General features: G+C 35.2%; 2 long non-coding RNA genes across 3 annotated transcripts in view; one reads left to right on the top strand and one right to left on the bottom strand.

Moving 5' to 3' along the window:
* The window catches only part of LOC135362779 (uncharacterized), a 59,520-nt gene extending 34,593 nt beyond the window's left edge, over window positions 1-24,927 (top strand). For both annotated transcript variants that reach the window (XR_010407977.1, XR_010407976.1), the window contains one exon: window positions 21,611-24,927. This is a non-coding gene — a long non-coding RNA (uncharacterized LOC135362779). The remainder of the gene's footprint in view (window positions 1-21,610) is intronic.
* LOC135362781 (uncharacterized) overlaps window positions 9,042-25,081 on the bottom strand; it is a 64,562-nt gene continuing 48,522 nt past the window's right edge. The window contains exons 3-4 of the long non-coding RNA XR_010407978.1: window positions 12,134-12,257; window positions 9,042-11,240 (exon numbers count right to left, since the gene is read on the bottom strand). This is a non-coding gene — a long non-coding RNA (uncharacterized LOC135362781). The remainder of the gene's footprint in view (window positions 11,241-12,133; window positions 12,258-25,081) is intronic.

The raw sequence follows: 25,081 nt of genomic DNA, 5'->3' as shown, positions 1-25,081 counted from the left end.
ATCAGATAGGGATTAGAATCTGACCCCAACAGGTACACTCAGATATGCTTTCCTAAAAATTTGTAGGAAGATCTAAGAGAGAGGAATCTAATATTTATGTGTCAGTAGACACATATTTATGTTTCAGTAGAATCATTATATATGTGATTAGTAGTACAAACAGCCTGATATATGGACAAGAAGGGAAATTCAGGCAGCAGAGATGAGAAGATAAAGCATGCTCACCAAAAAGAGTGCCAATTTTCTTTCAGTTAAAACATTGTTAAATTTTTTGGTGAAAGCATTCCTTTCCCAGTAATTAGGTGCATTAAGATATCAGCATCTAAAGTTCTGGGGACAAGGGAAAATTATTTGAGTGGTTTATTAGAGGCCATAGTGAAAGGAGACATCCCCACTTTCTTCCATTCCTTGGTCCCAGATCCATTTATTCTGACTTTGGAAGAAACAGCTTCATTTATTAATGTGATCAAAATAATGTTCAAAGCTTATTTTGCATCTATAGGAAAGCACCCACACTCACAAGAGCAAATATTCTTTCTACTGGCCCCATAACTGAATCTTTAACAGACTTCTGACATTTTATAAAGAAAGCTATTTCAGGTTGATGGGATACCTGGTAGAATTGGGAAGACCATTTGCCTCACTTATTTTGCAGAAAAATGAGTTCCTCAGACAGAAATAACATTGTATAGGATATCATAATTATGAATAAGACAATGGATGCTGGAAGAAGCATTGAGGACAGGCAGGTATATCCATATCTGGAATGAGTGTGTATTACAATGAAGACAAAATTGTATCCTCTCCCTGGTGTAAGAATTGCAGTATAATTACCCTGCCTGCAGATGGCTGGTTAGTACATTAGAGAATAGGGCCATATTTGGAATTCAGCCTTGAACTTTGCTTTTTTAGGTTGGCAATGTAACAGGGGCAGTCGTTAGGTAAGGCTTGTTAAGCAGAATATTGTATTTTTGAGCCTGTACATGACATTTCCACTCTGTGTACTTTTTTTCCCCGTGAACTGTGGAGAGAAGCTGAATGATACACTCAGAATTGATGATATTGTCTACATGATGGTTAAGCCTGTCTCTAACATTTGACTTTGATGAGCATTGGTAAATCCAGATGAGGCTTTTTCACAAGTCAATCACCACCAGTCAATCTCTTACCAAGAGATTCTGGTTGAGAGAGATGGGGCAATGCAGTAGGAGCGGGTACCACAAGTCCCTGAAGCAAATATGTATGAAACTTCTTGTTCTCTCTGGGACTACAAAGCCTTACCCAACACCACTTGAAAATGGAGTGCTTCTATGCATACCCAACTTTATGATATGGTGGATCAGATAAGAAATAGTTCATAAATGGGCATATCAGGTCACATGTTTGTTTGATGTTCCGGATCATGCATTCAGTCTCTACCAGGGCCTAGGAGCAAACCCATAGCAGTTTTTCAAAATGTGAATGCTATTTGTATAATAAGACATAACTTTAATCCCACACTCTGGGAATCTGCATCATGATTCTCCGATCAGGGACTCCCAGGTGGTCCATCAACATTTGTATCTGCAATAGTTATTTAGAACACTGTTGAGTCTGCTGAGCTATAAAGCCCAAGTAAGGAAGCAGCTTACATCTCACCTACCAGTTTCAAAACTTTTTCTTGCTCTTGTCCTGTATTAGTTTTCTATCGCTGTGTAACAAATGATCACAAACTTAGTAGCTTAAACAACATTCATTATCTTATAGTTCTGTTGGTTAGAAATCCAACATGGGTTGGTGGGACTGCCTTTCTTTCTGGAAGTTCTAGGAAATAATCCATTTCCTTTCCTTTTCCACCTAGTAAAGGCCCCTTTCTTTCTTTCTTTCTTTCTTTCTTTCTTTCTTTCTTTCTTTCTTTCTTTCTTTCTTTCTTTCTCTTTTTTTCCTCCCTCCCTCCCTCCCTCCCTCCCTTCCTTCCTTCCTTCTTTCCTTCCTTCCTTCCTTCCTTCCTTCCTTCCTTCCTTCCTTCCTTCCTTCCTTCCTTTCTTTCTTTCCTCTCTCTTTCTTTCTTCCGACCCTGTTAAATCCAGCAATGCTGCATCTCTCTATTTTTCCATAGTCGTATCTCCCTGGCTTACAACAGCTGGGAAGAGTTCTCTGCTTTTAAAAATCCATGTGATCCTCAGTTGGATGTGAGTCCTGCCCTAAACTACCCACACTGTCACCCAGCTTTCCTTACGAACAAGAGTATACTTTGCAAGATAGTTAGCTATGATTAATTAGAGCATATCAGTGGCCACAGAGCAAAAAGATGCTAACTCACCCAGAGAGCATTTCAGCAGTGGCCTCATTAATACTGCTGGCTGTGGCTAATCAACTGAGCCAGTCACCTGTGAGCAAATATGCAAATGTGTGTGTTTTTGAGGTGTCCATTGGATGCTTGAAGGAAGGCAGGGAAAGAGGAAAATAAAATGAATGTACGCTTGTAAAAAACAAACAAACAAACAAACAAAATCCATGTGATTAGATTGGACCCACTTGGAAAATCCAGAATAATCTTCTTAACTATCATCAACTTAATCATATTTTCAAAGTCCCTTTTGCCAAGTAATTTAATATATTCACAGGTTCCAGAGGATATGGACATCTGTGGGGGGCCTAGTCTGCCTAATATCAAAACTAATGTTACATGATTCAAAGCTGCTTATTATATGCAGTGCACATTGTCTTCAAAATCTAAAGCTCACTAAATATTTTCTCTTTCTGAGTTACAGAGATACAAGGCAAAGCAACTTACCTTTCACCTTGGAGGGAATATTTGGACATTCCTCAGTTCTACTGGATGCCTAGAACCTCATGAAGAACAGAGTTCTAAATTTTCATGTTTATCTCTTCCTTCTGGCATGTACATATCTTGTCAACACATTTAGGATATTTGCTGCTTCCTGTTCACTAGGTCCAATCAGGATGAGGTCATGAATGTAGTGGGCCAGTACAATGTTCTGTGGGATGATGCTGTGATAAAATGTCCTTAATATTCAATTAAGACAGATAATCAGAAACTTGAAATACTCCTAAAGTAAAAGAATGAAATTTTACCACTGCCCTTGCTATATGATGTTTAACAATTAGAACTGGAGTGAAAGGGCACTTACCAGATCAAAACATTTAATAAGAATGCATATGTTCATTTACTCTAGCAAAAAGATCATACCTGGAACATCAGCTGTAATTAATGTCATCACCTACTTTAATTTAAAGTAGTTTACTGCTATTTACTATGACAACTGTCTTTTACACATGGAAGAGGGACATATATAAGGGTGTTTATTTTAATAATCTGATATTTTCCCATTTTAAAAGCAATAAAATTAGGACCATTAGGGTAGACAGAACCAAATATAAGGCACTGGAATTATTTATCCCTATCAAAATTATAAAAACAAATGTATTATTACATCTTTGAACAAAACACAGATTAATTCTACCTTTAAAGACTTGGGAGAGACAGATCATCATACCATTTGGGTCCAACTCTGTTGGTTTTGAGCTAAATATTAATCACATGACTTCTGTAAATCTTCTTTCTGACTCTTAGAGCATAGAGGCGTTTTGAGTCCCCAGGCAATAGTGTCAGCTCAGATTCAATATCTTATACTCTCCCAGAGGCTTGGGTATTTCCTTCTCCTCTCTCTATGTGCAGTAACTAGCAAATGTCTATAGATCCCTTTGGAAAAGCCTAGGAGCCATGATTTACAATAAACACTTTTGGCAGATTCTTAGGGTCCTTCAATCAAAGGGCTTCAAGTGTGTGAACTGGTTGAAGTCCAGGATCTCAGTGAGAGGCTGAGAACTTCCATTTGATAACTTGGGTCAAGTCCCTGCTTATAAGAACTAGAGTTTTTTTGATTAAACACACCATTTAATAATACTTTAGTAGATTGTGCCATGATTATTTAGCCAGTTTCAAAGATCCCTCCCTGCAGGTGAAAGCATTCAGATTACCATGTCAGCTCTATAACCCATGCTGGTAGTCTTTCCAGCCTTGTCTCAGACATTTAAATACTGCCAGTCTTGGTCTACATCCCTAATAACACCAGAGAGCCCATTCAGATGGCATCATCTCATAGTTCTGTTCACTCAAAAATCACAGCAAGTCCAGAACATTTCCTAGATGCACTCTACCAATGTTTTTTTCTTGCAATGTCTTGGTGAATGCAGTCCACTGGGCCTTCCTAGGAGCCATGGTATGAGAATATATCCACTCAACACACATTTCCTTTACCCCAAACCTTGAGATCCTTCCCTTTACATTATGTTAATACATTTTGACATCTGAGCTTCCTTGTAGGACACTGTTGAGTTGATATTCCAGTCAACCACCTGAGCAAATTGTTGGAGCCTCTGCTATTCCCTGAGTTACCTCAATGGATCCAGGGCAACTATATCTATAAATTTAGCCCAAACCATGGCCATTTACAAATATATCCATATCCTCAAGATTTTGTCAATAAAAGTTAACGAAGTTTTGTAGTTACTTTGGAGTATAATGTATTTTCTTGTGGGTGGACTGTGTATGTTTAATCCTGGGCCATGTCATGATCATGGTTCTGGAGACAATGAGTGGTGAAGGGTAAATCTTGAAGAGATAGGTAACTCTTTGTTTTTGTTTTCTTTTTTTTTTCATTTTCAAATTTTTATTTAAATTCTAGTTAGTTAACATATGATGTAATATTGGTTTCAGGAGTAGAATTTAATGATTTAGCACTTACATACAACACCCAGGGCTCATCACAAGTGCCCTCCTTAATACCCGTCACCCATCTAGCCCATCCCCTGTCCACCTCCCCTCCATCAACTCTCAGTTTGTTCTTTATAGTTAAGTTTTAGCCATTCTGAGTCTCTTATTGTTTGCTTCCCTCTTATTTTTTTCCCTTCCTCTGTGTTCATCTATTTTGTTTCTTAAATTATGTATATGAGTGAAATGATATGGTATTTGTCTTTCTCTAACTTGACTTATTCCGCTTAGCATAATACACTTTAGCTCCATCCACATTGTAGCAAATGGCAAGATTTCATTCTTTTTGATGGCTAAATAATATTCATATATATGTATATCACAACTTCTTTATCCTTTATCCATTCATCAATCGATGAACATTTGAGTTCTTTCCATAATTTGGCTATTGTTGATAATGCTGCTATAAACATAGGGGTACATGTCCATTTTGAATCAGTATTTTTGTATCCTTTGAGTAAATATCTAGTAGTGTAATTGCTCCATTATAGGTGGTTCTATTTTTAACTTTTTGAGGAACCTCCATATTGTTTTCCATAGTGACTGCACCAGTTTGTATTCCCAGCAACAGTGTAAGAGGGTTCCCCTTTCTCCACACCCTTGTCAACATCTGTTGTTTCCTGTACTGTTAATTTTAGCCATTCTGAGAGATGTGAGGTAGTATCTCATCATGGTTTTGATTTCTATTTCCTTGATGATGAGTGCTGTTAAGCATCTTTTCATGTGTCTGTTAGCCATCTGGATGTCTTTGGAAAAATGTCTATTCATGTCTTCTGCCCATTTCTTAACTGGATTATGTGTTTTTTGGAAGTTGAGTTTTATAAGTTCCTTATAGATTTTGAATACTAACCCTTTATCAGATATGTCATTTGCAAATATCTTCTCCCATTCTGTAGGCTGTCTTTTAGTTTCGTTGATCATTTCCTTCACTGTGCAGAAGCTTTTTATCTTAAGTCCCAATAGTTCATTTTTTAATTTGTTTCCCTTGTCTCTGGAGACATGTCTAGTAAGAAGTTGCTATGGCTGAGGTCAAAGAGGTTGCTGCTTGTCTTGTCCTTTAGGATTTTGATGGTTTCCTGTCTCACATTTAGCTTCAGCAATCAGACAAGAAGGAGAGATAGGTCACTCTTTGTAAGGTAACTGCATGAGATTTGATAACAAGGGGTTTGTATCCTTTCTTTAAAAAAGGGGCTGCTGCTTCCTTTAGGAAGTGCAATGGGATTTAGAAGTTCAAGTTTCATTTAAATCAACCAAAATTCTCCTCATCCAATTCTCTGGGTCTAATTCATTTTTTAAATTCTAAAAATCCTACTAATGCTCTGAATTCAATTTACATTAAAATTTTCAAACCTATGGAGTTAAGTTTTGGATATGATTTTTGCCTATATTAGTTACCTTACTTTACCTTACCTTAGCTTTATTTATTTATTTAGTTAGTTTTTATTTAAATTCCAGTTAGCTAGCATACAGTGTAATATTACTTTCAGGTGTACAATATAGTGATTCAACACTTCCAAATAATACCTGGTGCTCATTGCAAAAAGTGCTGTCCTTAGTCCTCATCACCTATTTAACCCATCTCTCTGCCCACCTCCCCTTAGATAGCCATCAGTCTCTCCTTTTTTCCCCCTTTTGTTTGTTTTGTTTCTTAAATTCCACATATGAGTGAAATCATATGGTATTTGTCTTTTTCTCACTGACTTATTTCACTTAGCATAATACTCTCTAGTTCCATCCATGTCATTGTGAATGGCAAGATTCCATTCTTTTTGTAGCTGAGTAATATTTTGATATATATATATGAATAATATATATACATATATACATATATATGTATATGTATATACCACCCCTTTTTTCTTTTTTTAAAAAATCTTTTTCAAGTTTTTATTTAAATTCCAATTCATTAACATACAGTGTAATATTAGTTTAGAATTTAGTGATTCATCACTTACACAAAACACCCGGTGCTTATCACAAGTGCCCTCCTTAATACCCATCACCCATTTAGCCAATCTCCCTGACCACTTCCCCTCCAGTAACCCTCAGTTTTTTCTCTATAGTTAAGAGTCTGTTTTCTGGCTTGCCTCTCTTTTTTCCCCCTTTGTTCATCTATTTTGTTTCTTAACCTCTACATATGAGTAAAATTATATTATTCCACCTCTTACTTATTCTCATCAGTTGATAGACACTTGGGCTGTTTCCATAATTTGGCTATTGTAGATAATGCTGTTATAAACAGTGGGGTGCATGTATCCTTTTGAATTAGTATTTTTGTGTTCTTTGGATAAATACCAAGTAGTGCAACTGCTGGATCATAGGATAGTTCTATTTATAACTCTTTGATGAACTTCCATAGTTTTCCACAGTGACTGAACCAGTTTACATTCCTACCAACAGTGCTAGAGGGTTCCTTTTTCTCCACATCCTTGTCAACACTTGTTGTTTTCTGTGTTTCTGATTTTAGCCATTCTGAGAGGTGTGAGGTGATATCTCATTGTAATTTTGATTTGTATTTCCCTGATGATAAGTGATGTTGAGCATCTTTTCATATGTCTGTTGGCCATCTGGATGTCTTCTTTGGAGAAATGTCTGTTCATGTCTTCTGCCTATTTTTTAATTGAATCATTTGTTTTTTGGGTGTTGAGTTTCATAAGTTCTTTATATCTTTTGGATACTAACCCTATTGTCAGATATGTCATTTGCAAATATATTTTCCCATTTGATAGGTTGCCTTTAGGTTCTGTTGATTGTTTCCTTTGCTGTGCAGAAGCATCTTATCTTGATGAAGTCTCGATAGTTCATTTTTGTTTTTGCTTCCCTTGCCTCAGGAGACATATGTAGAAAGAAGCTGATATATCCTATGTCAAAGAGGATACTGCCTGTGTTCTCCTCTAAGATTTTTATGGTTTCAGGTCTCACATTTAGGTTTTTAATCCATTTTGAATTTATTTTTGTGTTTGGTGTAAGGAAGTGGTCCAGTTTCATTCTTTTGCTTGTGGCTGTCCAGTTTTCCTACCACCATTTATTGAAGAGACTGTCTTTTTCCCATTGGATAGTCTTTCTGCTTTGTCAAAGATTAATTGACCATACAGTTGTAGGCTCATTTCTGGGTTTTCTATTCTATTCTATTGATCTTTGTGCCTATTTCTTTGCCAGTACCATACTGTTTTGATCACTACAGCTTTGTAATCATAACTTGAAGTCTGGAATTGGGATGCCTCCAACTTTGCTTTCCTTTTCAAGCTTACTTTGACTATTCAGAGTCTTTTGTGGTTCTATGCAAATTTTAAGATTGTTTGCTCTAGCTCTGTGAAAAATGCTGTTGGTATTTTGATAGGGATTTCAATTAATGTATAGATCGTTTGGGGTAGTATAGACATTTTAACAATATTTGTTCTTCCATGAGCATGGAATATTTTTCCATTTCTTTGTGTCATCTTCAATTTCTTTCATCAGTGTTTTATAGTTTTCAGAGTATGGGTCTTTTATTTCTTTGGTTAATTTTATTCCTATGTATCTTATTGCTTTGGGTGCAATTGTAAATGGGATTGATTTCATAATTTGTCTTTCTGCTGCTTCATCATTGGTGTATAGAAATGCAACAGATTTCTGTACATTGATTTTGTGTTTTGAGACTTTACTGAATTTGTTTATCAAAGTTCTAGCAGTTTTTTAGTGGAGTCTTGTAAGTTTTCTATATAGAGTATCATGTCATCTGCAAATAGTGAAAGTTTTACTTCTTCCATGCTGATTTGGATGCCTTTTGCTTATTTTTGTTGTCTGATTGTTTTGGCTAGGACTTCCGGTTCTATGTTAAATAACAGTGGTGAGAGTGGACATATAAACTGCCAAAACTGAAACAGGAAGAAATAGAAAACCTGAACAGACTGATAACCAGCAAAAAAATAAATCAGTAATAAAAAAAAAAAAAACAAAGAAACCTCCCAACGCACAAAAGTCCTGGACCAGATGGCTTCACAGGTGAATTCTACCAAGCATTTAAAGAAGAATTAATACCTATTCTTCTCAAACTATTCCAAAAAATAGAAAAGGAAGGAGAACTTCCAAATTCATTCTATGAGGTCAGCATTACCTGGATGCCAAAACCAAATACAGACTCCATTAAAAAAGAGAACTATAGGTCAATATCCCTGATGAATATGGTTGCAGAAATTCTCCATGAAATACTGGCAAACTGGATCCAACAATACATTTAAAAAAAATCATTCACCACAATCAAGTGCGATTTATTCCTGGGTTGCAAGGGTGGTTCAATATTCACAGATCAATGTGATACACCACATTAATAAAGGAAGGATAAGAACCATATGATCATTTCAGTAGATGCAGAAAAAGCATTTGACAAAGTACAACATCGATTTATGATAAAAACCATCAACAAAGCAGGTTTAAAGGGAACATGCCTCAACATTATAAAGGCCATATATGAAAAACCCATAGCTAATATTATTGTCAATAGGGAAAAACTGACAGCTTTTTCTCCATGGTCAGGAATAAGACAGGGATGTCCACTCTTATCTTTTGTAGATAAGAGACAAGAGGTTATTTTAGGGTAATCATTGGAACACTTCAGTTCTCTGCTTGTGACTTGAACAGAAAAGGTAAAGCCCTAAACTCATCATTTTCTTTATGTTATCCTTCCAATGTAGCCAGAAGTAACTAGCCCATGCAGAGCACTTGCAATCATCATGTATACTCTACTGGCCATTTTGTCTAAGTGATGTGTATGACCAACATCTCATTTTCTCCTGGAGATGAAGTCATCACTACCTTAAAGCCCAGTAGGACTGATAATTACTCCCAGATTTCCATATTTGAGGGACTGTTTCTTAGAACTACTGTTGGGCAAAGAAAAATGCTACCTAAGTCAGAGTTCAATCAGGGAAATAGGCATCAATCTATGTATTTTAAGCATAACGATTTAATACAAGGTCAGCTGCTTTCAGTGTTGTTGGAGAGGATAGAGGAATAAATGTAAGCATTGGGGAGGCTATCTAGAAATCATAAAACTACAAAAACTAGTGTTGAAACTGCTCCTTTGCAGCAGGACCCTGACAGTGGACTTTGGATATTAAGAAGCTTCATGAAACCACTACCATCAATCCAGCAGTCCAGGCTGCCAGCATCATTCTGGAGGAAGAATGAATTTTATCTCTTTCCTTTCTGATTTTTTGTGAGTGTCTATAATAGGTGAAGTCTAAACCAGAAGCTTCCTGATGAGAGGCCTAGGAAAATACAGTTCCCAGAGTGCAGCACCCACATATGGGGGGGGGGGGGGGATGATAAAAGGAGGTGGGGTTTACACTGAGTGCCAAAAGAAAGAACCAACACACACGCTTTTCAAGGCTGCCCAAGTCCAATCACTGTCATCTCATTCGTATAGTTTTCACTCTAGCTTCTCAGCAGAACTTTCTTATAACTACCAGTAACTTACCGCCACAGAGCAGGCAGAGTAATATTTTTAAAATGTAGGCCAGAACCCCCATCTTTTCTCCTTATTTGGAACTCTCCAAATACCTTTTACTGCAATTGGAATAAAATCTAAATCCTTACCTTGGCCTACAATGCCATATTTGTCTGACTCTTGCTTGTGTGTCTGATCTTGAAAACTACCATCTTCTTCCTCACCAGCTATACTTCTCAGTCACCAAGGGTAGCTTCTTGGTGTTTTTCAAACACACTGATCTTGTTTCTGCCTACTGCTTTGCACTGCTATTCCTTCAGGTTGGAATCATCTTTCCCCAGATCTTCTTTTATTTGACTCTTGTTCATCATTTATATTTTTGATAGAAGATTGGAGGAGAAAAAGGATGATGAGGAAGAGGAGGAAGCAGAGAAGTTGGGAAGAGAAATTTTAAAACTATGAAATGAACAAAGAACATTATTACACAATACGACAGAATATATGCATTTGCTTTTAGTGGCAAAGATACTTAAACTCCAGAACTTGTAGATTGTTTGAGGGGTCTATAATCTAGCCCAGTGTTTCTCAAAACTTATCCCTCCATGCTTTTCCTATAAAAATATATTTTTGCTTCTTTACCCCTGCAGTTGAGACCCTAGCATCTGCAACTTTAATAAGCCACTGAGATGATTCTTACGTAGGTAACTGGCTATGTATTTTTTACATTTTACTTATTTGGAAGTTCTTATGTATTTTTGGAAGCACTGGACTAGAAATTACACCACTTTTTCTATAAGAAAAAAAATGTCAACCAATCCCCAGGAATATCCCATGAGTATAATAAAATTGGCCATTACTAAGAAATTAAGCATATCTTATTTTAAGGCCCTTAAAGGAAGAAAAACATCATCTAGATACAAATTCAATAAAGTATACACTATTTACAGACTTGGAAACTATTTAACATCCTGTAATTGCCTTAATGTTGGACAATTTATGGCTTATTTTCTTCTTTTGATAGTGTTTCCATCTCACCTACAAAAACAACAAGAAACAACCACAACTTTAGATAAAAAGACATTGCAACTCCAACATGACTTTTCACAAGGCTCAAAGAAGTTGTGACTATAACCCAGAAATCAGGAGTCTCTTCAAGGTCTTAACCCTTCAGTAAGGGTACATGTTAAGCTCTTATTCTCCACTACAGGATAAAAGCTCTAATGAAACTCATCAACTAACAGAGCATAATAAAAATAAAATAAATAAAATAAAATAAAATAAAATAAAATAAATAAAATAAAATAAAATAAAATAAAATAAAATAAAATAAAATAAAATAAATAAATAAAATAAAAAATAAAATAAAATAAAATAAAATAAAATAAAATAATAAAATAAAATAAAATAAAATAAATAAAATAAAAAAAATAAAATAAAATAAAATAAAATAAATAAAATAAAATAAAATAAAATAAAATAAATAATAAAATAAAATAAAATAAAATAAAATAAATAAAATAAAAAAAATAGAATAAAATAAGCTGTATGCAAAAAAATGCAAGTATTCCTGTGGTGGACAATAAACATATTGATACTAAAAAAAATAAAAAGAAAAATAAATTAAAAAAAAAGCTCTAAAAAAAAAAAAAAAAGCTCTAATGATCTTTTCTGAATTTTGTGATATACTTAGCCCAAAAAGGATGATGAGACTGATGAAGAAGGAAATAAATAATAGTCTGGGTACTAGGAATTCTATTCCCCTCCCTAAATATACCACTCTGTCACCCATTTGTACCCCCTGACCTTCAGTGGGGCAAATTTTTCTTTAATTTCTAAATGAAATAACTTAAATTCCAATCACACTTTAGACTCCAAGAGATTCATATTCCTTTCAAATATTTCTGAGAATTCCCAGAGATTGTGCTTACATGTCTTGGTGGTTATTTCTTGTCTTTTGTGCCAAATTCCTGGTTTTGGCTGTTTTCTCCCTGAGCATTCTGGCCATCTCTCTCCACCTCCACATCTTCCTTTAGCTTTTGTGGTTCGCTTCACCTAAAATATAAGTATAGAGTTTATTCCCCAAATAGGGGGAAGAGACACCATTACTAAGTTAGTAGTTAACAAAGCTGTATTACAGATTTGGGGAGGGTTGGGGTTAAGAAAATTATAGCATAGAATAGAAAACTGCTTTTTCTAATTTATTAATCACACATTGTCTCAGGGAATGTTTAAATAATAGCCATGTTTTTCATTTGGGCTTGATCTATGCCTATGTTGTTGGGACTTATTCTCTCTTTGGGTCTTTTTTTTTCTTTCTATTTATTCCTCTATACTCTCTATCCCTGACCCTCCATCTCTTCTCCATCTTATACAATCCCCATCCCCAGCAAAACTGTAAAATCAAAACAAAACAGCAAACCAACCCCCGCCCCCAGCAAACACACACAAAATTCCTGCCTGTGTTACCTGCTCAAAGCTAAAATTTATCTTAAAACAATCTCTCTACAGCAGCAAGAGCAACTATTAACTTTATTATGCAAAGCAGTTAATTATATTTTTCTGTGTTTTCTCATTCAAACTCTGCCCTATGTCTTGCCTTTCACAGTGAAATAAATATGTATCTTTTTTCAAAGGAAAGAAGCCATTTTCTACCTAAGAGGATTTATGTAGGCTCCCACATATAGAAAAGCCTGCAATCTTCTTTTAAAATGGCAATATTTCCTTATAACGCACAAATCAATGGTATATGCTCTTTCTCTTAACTCATCATGTGCCAGGAGTGAGACAGAGAGACTGTTACAGAAAGGTGAGCACAGCATTTTCAGTGATCCAGAGTTTGGATTCCTTCAACACATTTTCAGAACTCAAAAATTCTCACTGTTTGTTTCTCATTAGAATCACCTGGGGAGCTTTTAAGAAATCCCAGTCTTCAAGCCTCATGCTAGACTTATTAAATCAGAATCTCTGGGGGTGGGACCCAGGCATCAGTAGTTTTAAAAGCTTCCCCAGATGATTCCACTGTACAGTGTAAGTTGAGAATGACTAGTCTAGAAAAAAACTGGAATACTTAAAAGGATGGCTTGTTAGTGGCCAAGTGCCATCTTATTAGCAATATGTTAAAAACTATACTAACAGTAATTGGGCAAGTTAGACGAGATTTGCCCATCCATGTTCTTTAGAAAGAGTAGAAGTTATTTCTGAAGGACTATCTACTTATCCATGTATTTTATAATATAAAAGGATAAGAATGAAGCAAGGCCATACAGTCAAAGATGGGTGCTGAAAGTTTGCTGAGAGGTGGATAGCTGAACCATGTCATCATTATCAAAACATTTGAATAAATATCCTATTGTTTTCTTTCTTTTGTTCTTCCTTCCTTCCTTCTTTTTTTTTTTTTGAAGGGTAAGTCAAAATTACTTGATTTTAGATAATTCTGGAAGAGTTTGTCTCTATTAACTTTGCCACTTCCTTTGTTTTGTAATAGTATGTAAATAGAATTTTAGCATAGAAATGAACCTCTATGACAATGTAATTCAACATTCCCACTTAATAGATGGACTAAGTAAATAACTTTGCCCACATTGATACAAGTTAGAAATAGAACTGGGATTAGAACCAGACTTCGTTTAAGTATAACGTTCTATAACATATTCCTTCACTTTAAAATTTAAAAAAGTTATTTTCCCTTTCTCAGACTTAGACAGTCAGTATAAATATCTGGTGAGTTTATACTGAAGTCCTCTAAAATTATTTCTTTCAACCCTGGTTTAATAATTTCCTATTATGATTATTATATAGAATTAGAAAAAAGAGACTGTATGACAAGCTCTTTACCTCAGTACCTGGCTGAGCAAGTATTAAGCAAATTATTGGAAATCAGAGTTATTTTCTTATTTTCTTATGCATATGTAATGAAAAATAGTGTTAAAAAGGAAAAGGATGTGTTGAGTCAATTATTATTATACGCAGTTTTCTTGTCAGTCAATGTTTATTTCACTACTAATATGGTATCCACAGGAGCTTATGCTTAATATCCACACATGGTAGAATCATTGATATCTAGGGGGATAGGCTCAGGACAAAAGGACAAGATTTTTGTTGAGGGCTTTCTTGTGGCTGATGGAGATTAAATCACAAAAATTGTTTTTCAACTGGCCTGACTGATAAAAGAAGAAATAAGATGGTGAGAAACACTAGAGAGTAGAGTGAGGGGAAGATTGTGACAGTACAGTATAAAGATCAAAGTTCCATAATATAATTCTGGCTTAAAAGTATTTGGGTTTGAATAAAGTGTTTGCCACTTACTAGTTCTGCAACTTTGGGTAAATCACTTACCCTCTCCATATCTTAGTTTCCTCCTCCTCTGTAAAATAGGGGTAAATTAACCCTTACTTTACAGGAGTTGATGTGATGTTTAAATAAGTTTAAATATAAAAAATCTCTATTATCTATCTATCTATCTATCTATCTATCTATCTATCTATCTATCATCTATCTATCATCATACTTAACAACAAATCCTAAAATGACATTAGCTATTATTGTAGGGCAATGAATTTGTATTTGGATAGAATGATGCAAGGTAGTTAGTAATATGAGAAATGATCATGTGCATGTAAATAAAATTTCATAATATAGGATATAGAATATGATATGTATTGTATATGAAAGTTGAGATTTAGATGTGACACAGTGATGCTGTTGATCATTTTGTGGAAGCCTGGTGTTCATGTTGTAGCTTGACTTAAAATGGTACTTGGGTTTCTATATTCTGCCTGTGTCTTTCATTTTCTCCTTTTAACGATCTTTAGTTTGGGAGTGAAGAATATGTATGTGGAAATAAACCTTATTGTCTGCATGTTATGTATCCAAATAATCATATAGAATTAGATGCCAGGACCACTGGAGGTTTGTAGAAAATAGCAGAAAAGAAGGATGACTGGTAGAACTATGTTTCTCAGTTTTGAATCACCCTAAATTATAAATCCCCAAGGGAATGATTCCCTGGAAACCTTTATCAACAAGCTTCTTTGGGGTCGCCTATATCTATATGATTGAAAGAATAAGGCAAAACCATCATTCCACTCAGAGAATAACTGAGGGTGTGAGTAATACTGGCAAAGAATTTAGCTGTGATTCTATTAGAACAGTTATCTCAAAGCTTCTCTTTCTATAACAATGGGTGTGTGGCCCAACACGAATCCTATTATTATTCCTAACAGGCTTGAAAGGCCACAATGTGGAAGCTGGGGATAAAGGAAAATAAAAACTGCTGACTACAGTAATGATAAGAACTGAATCTATGCCGAGAAAAGCACAATGAATATTATGGAAAATATTTCTCATAGTTGCAAAGTAGGAAAATATTTTTCTCATTTTATGACTGTACTCCCACTGAAAATTAATATTTATCCTGATAAGTGATGTGTGTGTGTGTGTGTGTGTGTGAGAGAGAGAGAGAGAGAGAGAGAGAGAGAGAAAGAGAGTAAAGAACAACCCAATATCCTCATGGCTTGATTTCAAATTTTCTCCCAGTTTCTGCTAAAATGTGAACTTAACATGAAGATCTTCCCTGTCTTCCCTCTTTAAAAGAGCTCTCCTATTGCTCCCTATTCTTCCTTCTCTTCTTTACTTTTCTTCATACTTTTTAGCACTACCTGAAATATATATGCATTTATTTTTAATATCTTTAATATTATTCCTGGAGCCATATAGCTTCATAAAATTGTCAGAAAAAAATTTAGTTCATTTATTTTGAAACTGAATCAACTAGCAGTTTTTTCTAAGTTTGAAGTGGATGAACAGATCAAGCATAATATGAATATGTAATGCTTTGGAATGGTTTCATAATTTGGCACAGCAATTAAGTGTTGTAGGCCATAGTCATGTACTGAGGATTTTCATGATGTTTATCTCAGTTCTTTTATTTCCTTGGATTCATTCATTCATTTAAAAAATAAGTAACTGTGTACTTATGTACTAGAGAATATGCCAAGCACTGAATTAGAACTGAAAACAAGACAATCATGGACTGCTCTCAAGTTGCTTACAACCTAGGACTGCAGACAGAGGTTAAATGTATTTATTCAAATAAGTTTAGTTGCAATTGCAAACAGTACTCAGAAGAGGTAGAGAATTTGGTAAGTGTATGTAGGGAGATAAAATTTGTTTTGGGAAATCAGGGAAGGTTTCTCTGACTAAGCAAAATGGGGGGGAAAAAAACTTGAAGCAGAGATATGTAGGAACTGAGCAGATGTGTATCATCGAGTTTCCTAGTGTCTCAAGAATCACTCTATCCAGTTCTCATGGAAGTAGGGAGAAAGAATGAGGAGATAAATTCAGGTGAATGGGTTGGAAGCTGTTTATTGTTGTTGTTGTTTTTTTAAAGATTTTATTTATTTATTTGACAGAGAGAGACACAGTGAGAGAGAGGGAACACAAGCAGGGGGAGTGGGAGAGGGAGAAGCAGGCTTCCCATGGAGCAGAGAGCCTGATGTGGGGCTCGATGTGGGGCTCGATCCCAGGACCCTTGGGATCATGACCTGAGCCAAAGGCAGACGCTTAAACACTGAGCCACCCAGGCGCCCCAGAAGCTGTTTACTGTTAAATCCCCATATCCCCTCCCATAAGAACAGAAGAATAGAAGTTAATAGTTTGTGAAGAAGTAAACATCAAATCTCTATACTGGGAGATACAATATATAGTTTCAAAGTTGGGATGGAGATGATAGGAGTCTGTACTAAAAAAAAAAAAGTAATAAAACTAAAAAAGCTAGATATTGAAACCCTCAGTTCCTTTCTTCAACTTGGGTTTAAGAAATCTGTTAGCCAGGGGCACCTGGGTGGCTCAGTCGTTAAGCATCTGCCCTCAGCTCAGGTCATGATCCCAGGGTCCTGGGATTGAGCCCCACATCGAGCCCCACATTGGGCTCCCTACTCTGCAGGAAGCCTACTTCTCACTCTCCCACTCCCCCTGCTTGTGTTCCCTCTCTCGCTGTCTCTCTCTGTCAAATAAAATCTTTTGAGAAAAAAAAAAAAATCTGTTAGCCAGACTTCTACTAACAAAACACTGAACAAGGGAAAGTGTCCCTGGAGATTCTGACACGACCCAGAGGAAGGACCTAAAAATTATGACTGGGAGGTTCCCAAAGGTATGGTGCATTCAGATGTGTCTCTACTGAGCCCACTTTGGCAAAGTCCTATCCACACTCTCAGAGACAATACCATTCAATTTTAATTTCCCACTATTAAATATGAGCCATTAGTTAAGGATTACCAGACAGGTTACCAGAAAAGGAAAACTTCTTCACTTGAAAAAAGAAACTAAAATAAACAAATAATTAAAAGAATAATTTGGGGAAAAATAATGCAGAGAAAATAAAACTTAATAAAAGCTATAATTACTCTACCAAAAAAACTTCTAGAACTAATAAATGAATTTCATAAAGTCACAGGATACAAAATCAATATATAAAATCAATATAGTGCATTTCTGTACACTAATAACAAAGCAAAAGAGAAATTAAAAAGAAAACCAATCCCGTTTACATTTGCACCAAAATAATAACATACTAAGGTATGTTAAGGTATAAACTTAACCAAGGAGATGAAAGACTTGTATTCTGAAAACTATAAAACATTGACGAAAGAGATTGAAGATGATACAAACAAATGGAAAGATATTCCATATTCGTGGGTTAGAAGAACAAATATTGTTAACATGTCCATAATATGCAAATCTACAGATTTAATGCAATCCCTATCAGAATACCAATAGCATTTTTCACAGAACTAGAACAAATAATCCTAAAATTTGTATGGGACCACAGAAGACCCCTAATAGCAAAACTGGAGGTATCACAATCCCAGATTTTGAGGGATACTACAAAGCTGTAGTAATCAAGAAGTATGGTATCGGCACAAAAACAGACACATAGATCAATGGAACAGAATAGAGTCCAAAAATAGACCCACGATTATATGGTCAATTAATCTATGACAAAGCAGGAAAGAATAGGTGATGGGAAAAAGACAGTCTCTTCAACAAATGGTGTTGGGAAAATTGGCTGGCAACATGCAAAAAATGAAACTGGGCCACTTTCTTACACCATACACAAAAATAAACTCAGAATGGATTAAAGACCTAAATGTGAGACCTGAAACCATCAAACACAGACAGTAATTTCTCTGACATCAGCTGTGTCTCCAAAGGCAAGGGAAACAAAAGCAAAAATGAACTGTTGGGACTACATCAAAATAAAAAGCTTTTGCACAGTGAAGGAAACAATCAACAAAACTAAAAGGCAGCCTTCTGAATGGGAGAAGGTATTTGCAAATGACATATTTTATAAAGGGTTAATATCCAAAATATATAAAGGACTGATAAAACTCAAGACCCCAAAAACAAATAATCCAATTAAAAACAGGCAGAGAATCTGCATAGACATTTTTCCAGAGAAGACATACAGATGGCTAACAGACACATGAAAAGATGCTCAATGGCACTCATCATCAAATCAAAACCACAATGAGATGTCACCTCATAACTGTCAAAATGGCTAAAATCAAAAACACAAGAAACAAGTGTTGGCAAGGATGTGAAGAAAAGGCAACTCTCGTGCACTGTTGGTAGGAATGCAAGCTGGTGCAGCCACAGTGGGAAACAATATGAAAGTTCCTCAAAAAATTAGAAATAAAATTTCCATATGATCCAATAATTCCACTACTGCATATTTACCCAAAGAATATGATAACACAAATTTGAAAGATATATGCATCCCTATATTTACTGCAGCATTATTTATAATAGCCAAGATATAAAAGCAAATAGTGTCCATCAATAGATAAATGGATAAAGAAGATGTGGTATATATGTACCATGGAATATGACTCATCCATAAAAAAGAATGAAATGTTGCTACTTGCAACAACATGGATGGACCTAGAGGCTATAATGCTAAGTGAAATAAATCTTTTAGTCAGAGAAAGACAAACACCATATGATTTCACTCATATGTGGAATTTAAGAATCAAAACAGAGAAAAAAGAGATAAAACAACAGACTCTTAACTATAGAGAACAAACTGGTGATTGCCAGAAGGGATGAGGGGAGATGGGTGAAACGGGTGAAGGGGATTGATTAAGAGTATACTTATCGTGATGAGCACTGAGTAATGTATAGAATTGTTGAATCACTATATTGTACATCTGAAACTATTGTAACATTGTGTGTTAATTATACTGGAATAAAAATTAAAAGATATAGAATTATTTAAAAAATAAATAAATTTGAAAAATAAAAATAAGCGTCCTAAAAAATAAAAAAATAAAAACTATGATTAAAACTTGAGATGGAAATATACATAAACATGAAACAAGAACAGGATACTATTAAAGAATAACACAAATATTCAGAATACAGAAAACGAAAGAACTTGTGATATAAAAAGTAAAAGTATAGCAGAAACAAAAACCTCAACATTATATTTGGAAGATAATTTAGTGTATGTATTGCAGATAGTAAAGCAAAAATACAAAGTGGTTTATATTTCACATAGTGAAGCAAAAAATAAAAATAATGTAATAAAATTAGAAGATAAGCCCATGAAAGCTAATATCTGAATTATTGGCATTCCAGACAGAGAGAAGAGGGAAAATAAAGGAAGAAAATCATAAATGGAAAAATTTAAGAGTTCCCAAAGGCAGAAGAACATACATCTTTATACTGTAAATTTTACTAGTTGCTTCCAAAGTACCCCATCATGAAATTTCAGAAGGACAAAATTAAGAACCTACAAACTTCCATGGAGGATAGAAAACAAAAACTAAACAACAACAACAACAACAACAACAAAAAACAGTGAAAAAAGGTACATATATATAATACTGGCATCAAAATAGAGTTCTCACAACAACCCTGGATACTTAGTGGACAATAGTACAATGCTTTCCAATTCTGAAGGACAACCATTTTTGATCTATGATACTATAGTCTGCCACTATCAATTAATTGCTAGAGTAAAACAAAACATATTGAGACATGAAAGATGCAGAAACTTACTTTCAGGTCAGGATTTCTCAGGAGGCTACTACAGATGGTGCTCTACTAAAGCAAGGGAATAAACCAAAACATAGAAAACCATGGAATACAAAAAATAGGAAACCCAGAAGGAAGGTGAAAGGAATCCCCAGGGGGATTTTGAAAGGAGATGAAAACCAGGCACGGAAGCCCACCAGACCAGAGCAAGTCAACAGGCTGTGAGAAATGCTCCAAAAAACAGAAATGGAAAGAATATCTGATACATTGAACAACTTCAGATATAGACAACAACTGGCAAAGAATTTAGAATAAATAGAAAAGTAAGCAAATATTGAAAAAAAAACACCTAGATAATGAGAAAGTCCAGGAAATGTAAAATGTTATGCAAGAAATTAATGTTTCACTCTGAATCAAGAAGTGACAACATATGTTTATTTTGTAGAGTTCTAGAGGTAAATGCCAAAGGAATTAAAGATGATTGGAGATGGGAAATGAGGAGGAAGATGCCAGGATCCCATGTGTTTGTGTGTGAGTGTGTGTGTGTGTGTGTGTGTATATACTGCAAGCCTTGTATGTAGAACTCTTTGATTCATGTAGAATTTATGCATGCATTTATAACTTTGGGGGAAATAAAAACAGCAACAGGTGGCTACTGAAATAACCCAAGCAAGAGATCCTGGTGGCTTGGACTAGGGTAATGATAGCAGAGATGGAAGAGAGTGGGTGGATTTGATAAAGAGAATGAGGAATATTGAACTGTCATGTTTAGCTTTTAGGTTTCTTCATGACCAACAGTGTGATAAACATCACCAGAAGAAAAAGAGCGAAAAGAAGCATACATTTTTTTCATAAAACCCTAGCTGGAGGTGACATGAACATATTGAGTAATGACTCAGTATAAGGGTCTGAAACTCAAAGGAAAAATCTAGGCTGGAGATAAAAACCAGGAGTCCTGGGCCCTGATGTAACTCATTAATTATGCCTTTAGCATCTGGAATGGTGCACATGCAGATTCAATCACCGGAAAAAACAGCAAATAAAGAACAGTCTTTCCATTAGCTGTTCATGAACACATATGGTCTCTCTCCATTTTCTCCTCTCCTCTCACATTTCACCTGGTCTTTCTAAACCTCTGGCCTCTTCTCCAGGGTCCAGTTGTCTGTGGTCCTTGAAGTAAAAAAAAAAAAAAAAAAAAAAAAAAAGGGGTGAATCCTGGCAACATCATAATGGTATAATCTTGCTGTCTTCTCTATAAGAGAACATTTAGGTCTTTATGTTTCTTCAGCCCCACGCATTACAGATTTAATAAGTTCTCTTGTCTCTTTTACTCAATTTTACTACACTCTCTTCCCACCAAATGTTTGCAGGATGGGATGGCGAAGACTATCCTTCCATGTTAAAATGAAACGGAAGGCTGCAAGTTAACCGGAGATAAGAATTTACAGTGAGAACAAAAGAAGGCATAAAAAGAGTCCCGAGTAACATTTAAATGTTGCATAGAAGAGAAGCAGAAAAAATGTGATACAGTGGCCAAAGGAAGAAAAGAGGAAAGCCAGGAGGATTTGGTTTCACTGAAGCCAAGGTAAGAGGATTTCTAGGAAAGAGAAACCAACTATATGGAAAGTTCATGGGATGTTACTTTTCAAGTGAGTCACTAAGAAGGTCCATTAGAATTGACAAAATTGTGGTTAACTGGTGATTTTTTAGCATAAATTCAGTAGAGTGATAGAAATATTGGTGAGAGTGAAAAGTTGTTTAGAAGGGCACCTGGGTGGCTCAGTTGGTTAAGCGACTGCCTTCAGCTCAGGTCATGATCCTGGAGTCCCGGGATCGAGTCCCGCATCGGGCTCCCTGCTCGGCAGGGAGTCTGCTTCTCCCTCTGATCCTCCCCCTCTCATGCTCTCTCTCTCTGTCTCATTCTCTCTCTCAAATAAATAAAATCTTTAAAAAAAAAAAGTTGTTTAGAAGGACACTGTGACTTCTCAAGTTCTCTTTAGACATTTTAAAGTCTTAAAAAATATTTAGTTAAAGCTTAGTATATCCAGGGGTCATGGTGAAGATTTGGTTTAAAATAAGAAGTGATAACACTTACATCTGAATTTTTTCCCTTTTGAAATGAAAGATACCGAGTTTTTACTGTGCCTTCATTTTAAATACACAAACATTAACATATGGAAATATGATGGCTAGTATCCCGAATGAAATGCTTATAAAAAAACAGACAAAAAGCTGCACTTAAAAAAATATTTAACCAAAAAATTTTGCTTCCTTTGCATTTTGCTAGTGAAATGTCTGCTTTGCTGGATGCCACTGAATGTAGCACAGTAGATACAAATTTAACCTAAAAGTGACAGAGTCATATATTTTAATATGATAGAAAAACATCTTACTATTTATTAACCCTCTACTTTATGCAAGACTCTTTGCCTTTAATTATCTAACTTTATTTATGTAATAATCCAATAAATGGAAAATTATATGTATTGATGAATGGAATTAGAAGAAAATTAAATGAAATTGTTTTTGAATTTGGAAAGACCATTGCATAACACTTTGATTTGTAAGCCAACAATGGAAGAACCCATTCCTATTAGGGTCTGGAAGCATTCAGGTCACGTTGCTTTCAGGATCATTTGAGATACTTCTATTTGAATAGTCTTGGCTTATGTTAAAAGTCTTTATTCTTGCTTTGTGTACATTAGAGGGATGCTTAGCAACCTTGTGGTTGTAATATTTCTGAAGCTCTTGGGTCACTTTCAGTGAATATCAATTCAAACAGCATGGGTCTTGAAAAGGTTGATTTACAGCTTTGCATTTAGAACAAGAACAACACATGTCTTCCTGGGCTCAGGGAAGTCATCTTAATCTCTTCTGTCTCTGTTTTTCTTACCATGTCTCCTCCTGCACTATCTAGATCCTGGATCAAAGGTAAGCAGACCCAGAGTCCTTAAATACTGTATCCTTCTCACTGGTCGGAAAGAGGCCTGCATCCTATTCTATTTGGAGCATACCTGGAGACGTTTTTATCTAGTCCTTTCAGCTGAGTCAGAGGGGTTAAAGAGCCCGTCTTTTATTCAGGGCCCTCACTTAACCACCATCAACTCGGGCTTTACTACAGCATATAATAAACAGAAAGACTTGGAAAAAAAGAGAGAGACACTGCCAAAATTGTGTTTGACTCACTCAGAAACAGATTTTTTACTCACAGCATGGTTGGAAGAAAAAAAAAAGTGCTAACAGTGTTAGACCAGCTAAAACCATTGTCCAGAAACCTCTAAATCTCTATTTAAACCCAGGCTAAGGGGAAGGAATGGTGGTAGAGCTGAAGCAGCAATGAGATAACGAAAGGCCAGATTTGTCATGACCTTTGTGTGATCTTGGACAAATCACCTCTCTGTTTTGAGGTTCCCGAATCAATAAAATGAGAAGATTCTATTAAATGACTCCAAAGGATCCATTGAGCTCTTAGATTCAAATATTCATTTCTACACTCTAGACAAAGCTTGGAGGTGAACTCTGAATATCTAGTTGGTGAGAATATTACTCATAATAATTTTAATGACTCGTTGTTGTAGGCCTGAAGAATGGGTTTTCAAAAACAGCTCTCCAAGGTATTTCAATATAGCACCATACTCATGACTCAATCTTTCTTTATTGAATGTTTGCACAGATAGGCAGAAAGATAGAATAATTTCTTTTACCTTCTGGAATGTAATAGTTTCAATTACTTGCCACATATCTCATGCTTTTAAAAGGAGAAGGACATTTACTTCCCTTCCCCAAATGCCATTTACTTTTCTGTCAAATGTCATTGAATTTTAATAGTAGAAAGTAAAGGAAGATACTCCTTTTTTAAATGTTAAGCTTTTAGGATTAAACAGCAAATAAATGATTAAGTAAAAATAGGTTTTGAAAAGCTTTATTAAGTACCAATGTGAAACAAAAGAAAATTTTTTATGAAATACAAGATGGATGGATTTATTTGCAATATGCCTATGTAAGACACAGTAACTTATGTAAGTCTCAATGGGGCTAGAGTAAAAATGTGTACAATGTGATTTTTTAAAAAGAAAAGTCTAAATGCATGTAATTGGTTCATGAAATTTACTCAGATATGTATGTGTGCAGCCTACACATTAGTGAAGTATTCCTTTTTTGGGCATTTTAAAAGATGATGGTCTGATAATCTCCCATTTGCAGCAACACAGATGGACCTTGAGCACATTATGCTGAAAGATAAGTTAGACAGAGAAAAACAAGAACTGTATGACATCACTTATATGTGGAATCTAAAAGAGTTAAACCTGTAAAAAGCAGAGTAAAACTGTGGCTACCAGGGGATGTGGTAGGGGGATAAGAGTGATAGTGTTTAAGGTACAAACTTGTAACAAGTAGTAAATAAGCCATAGAGATCTAACACACAGTATAACAAATATAGATAAGAATATTGTACTATAGTTATATAATGTGATAAATATTGCTATATCAGCAATCATATTACAATATATAAATGTATCAAAGCAACATGTTGTACATCTTAAATTTACCCAATGTTAAATGTCAGATGTGTTCAATGAAAAACAATGATGGGCTGTAGCTTTTGAAATATGTTACAGTTGCTTCATAACATTCTCTGGTGAAAAGCCATTGTCTTGAGAGCTCTCCTGCTGTGTTGTTAATAATAGTATGATCTTAAATGGAACTATTACCTCCACTCCATAAATCACAATTGTTTTTAATCAAAGAACATTAAAATGAGTTAGTTGCCACTGAGGGATTATTCAGGTTAAAAGGATCTACTTTAAGCAGTCAGATTTAGGTAGAAACACACATTGCTT

Source organism: Mirounga angustirostris, unplaced genomic scaffold (assembly GCF_029215605.1).
Source record: "Mirounga angustirostris isolate CCGP_5_RB_7025 unplaced genomic scaffold, mMirAng1.0.hap1 SCAF_1, whole genome shotgun sequence".
NCBI classification, from domain to species: Eukaryota; Metazoa; Chordata; class Mammalia; order Carnivora; family Phocidae; genus Mirounga; species Mirounga angustirostris.
The sequence above is the reverse complement of the archived record's forward strand: the minus strand, read 5'-3'. Positions and strand labels throughout refer to the sequence as shown.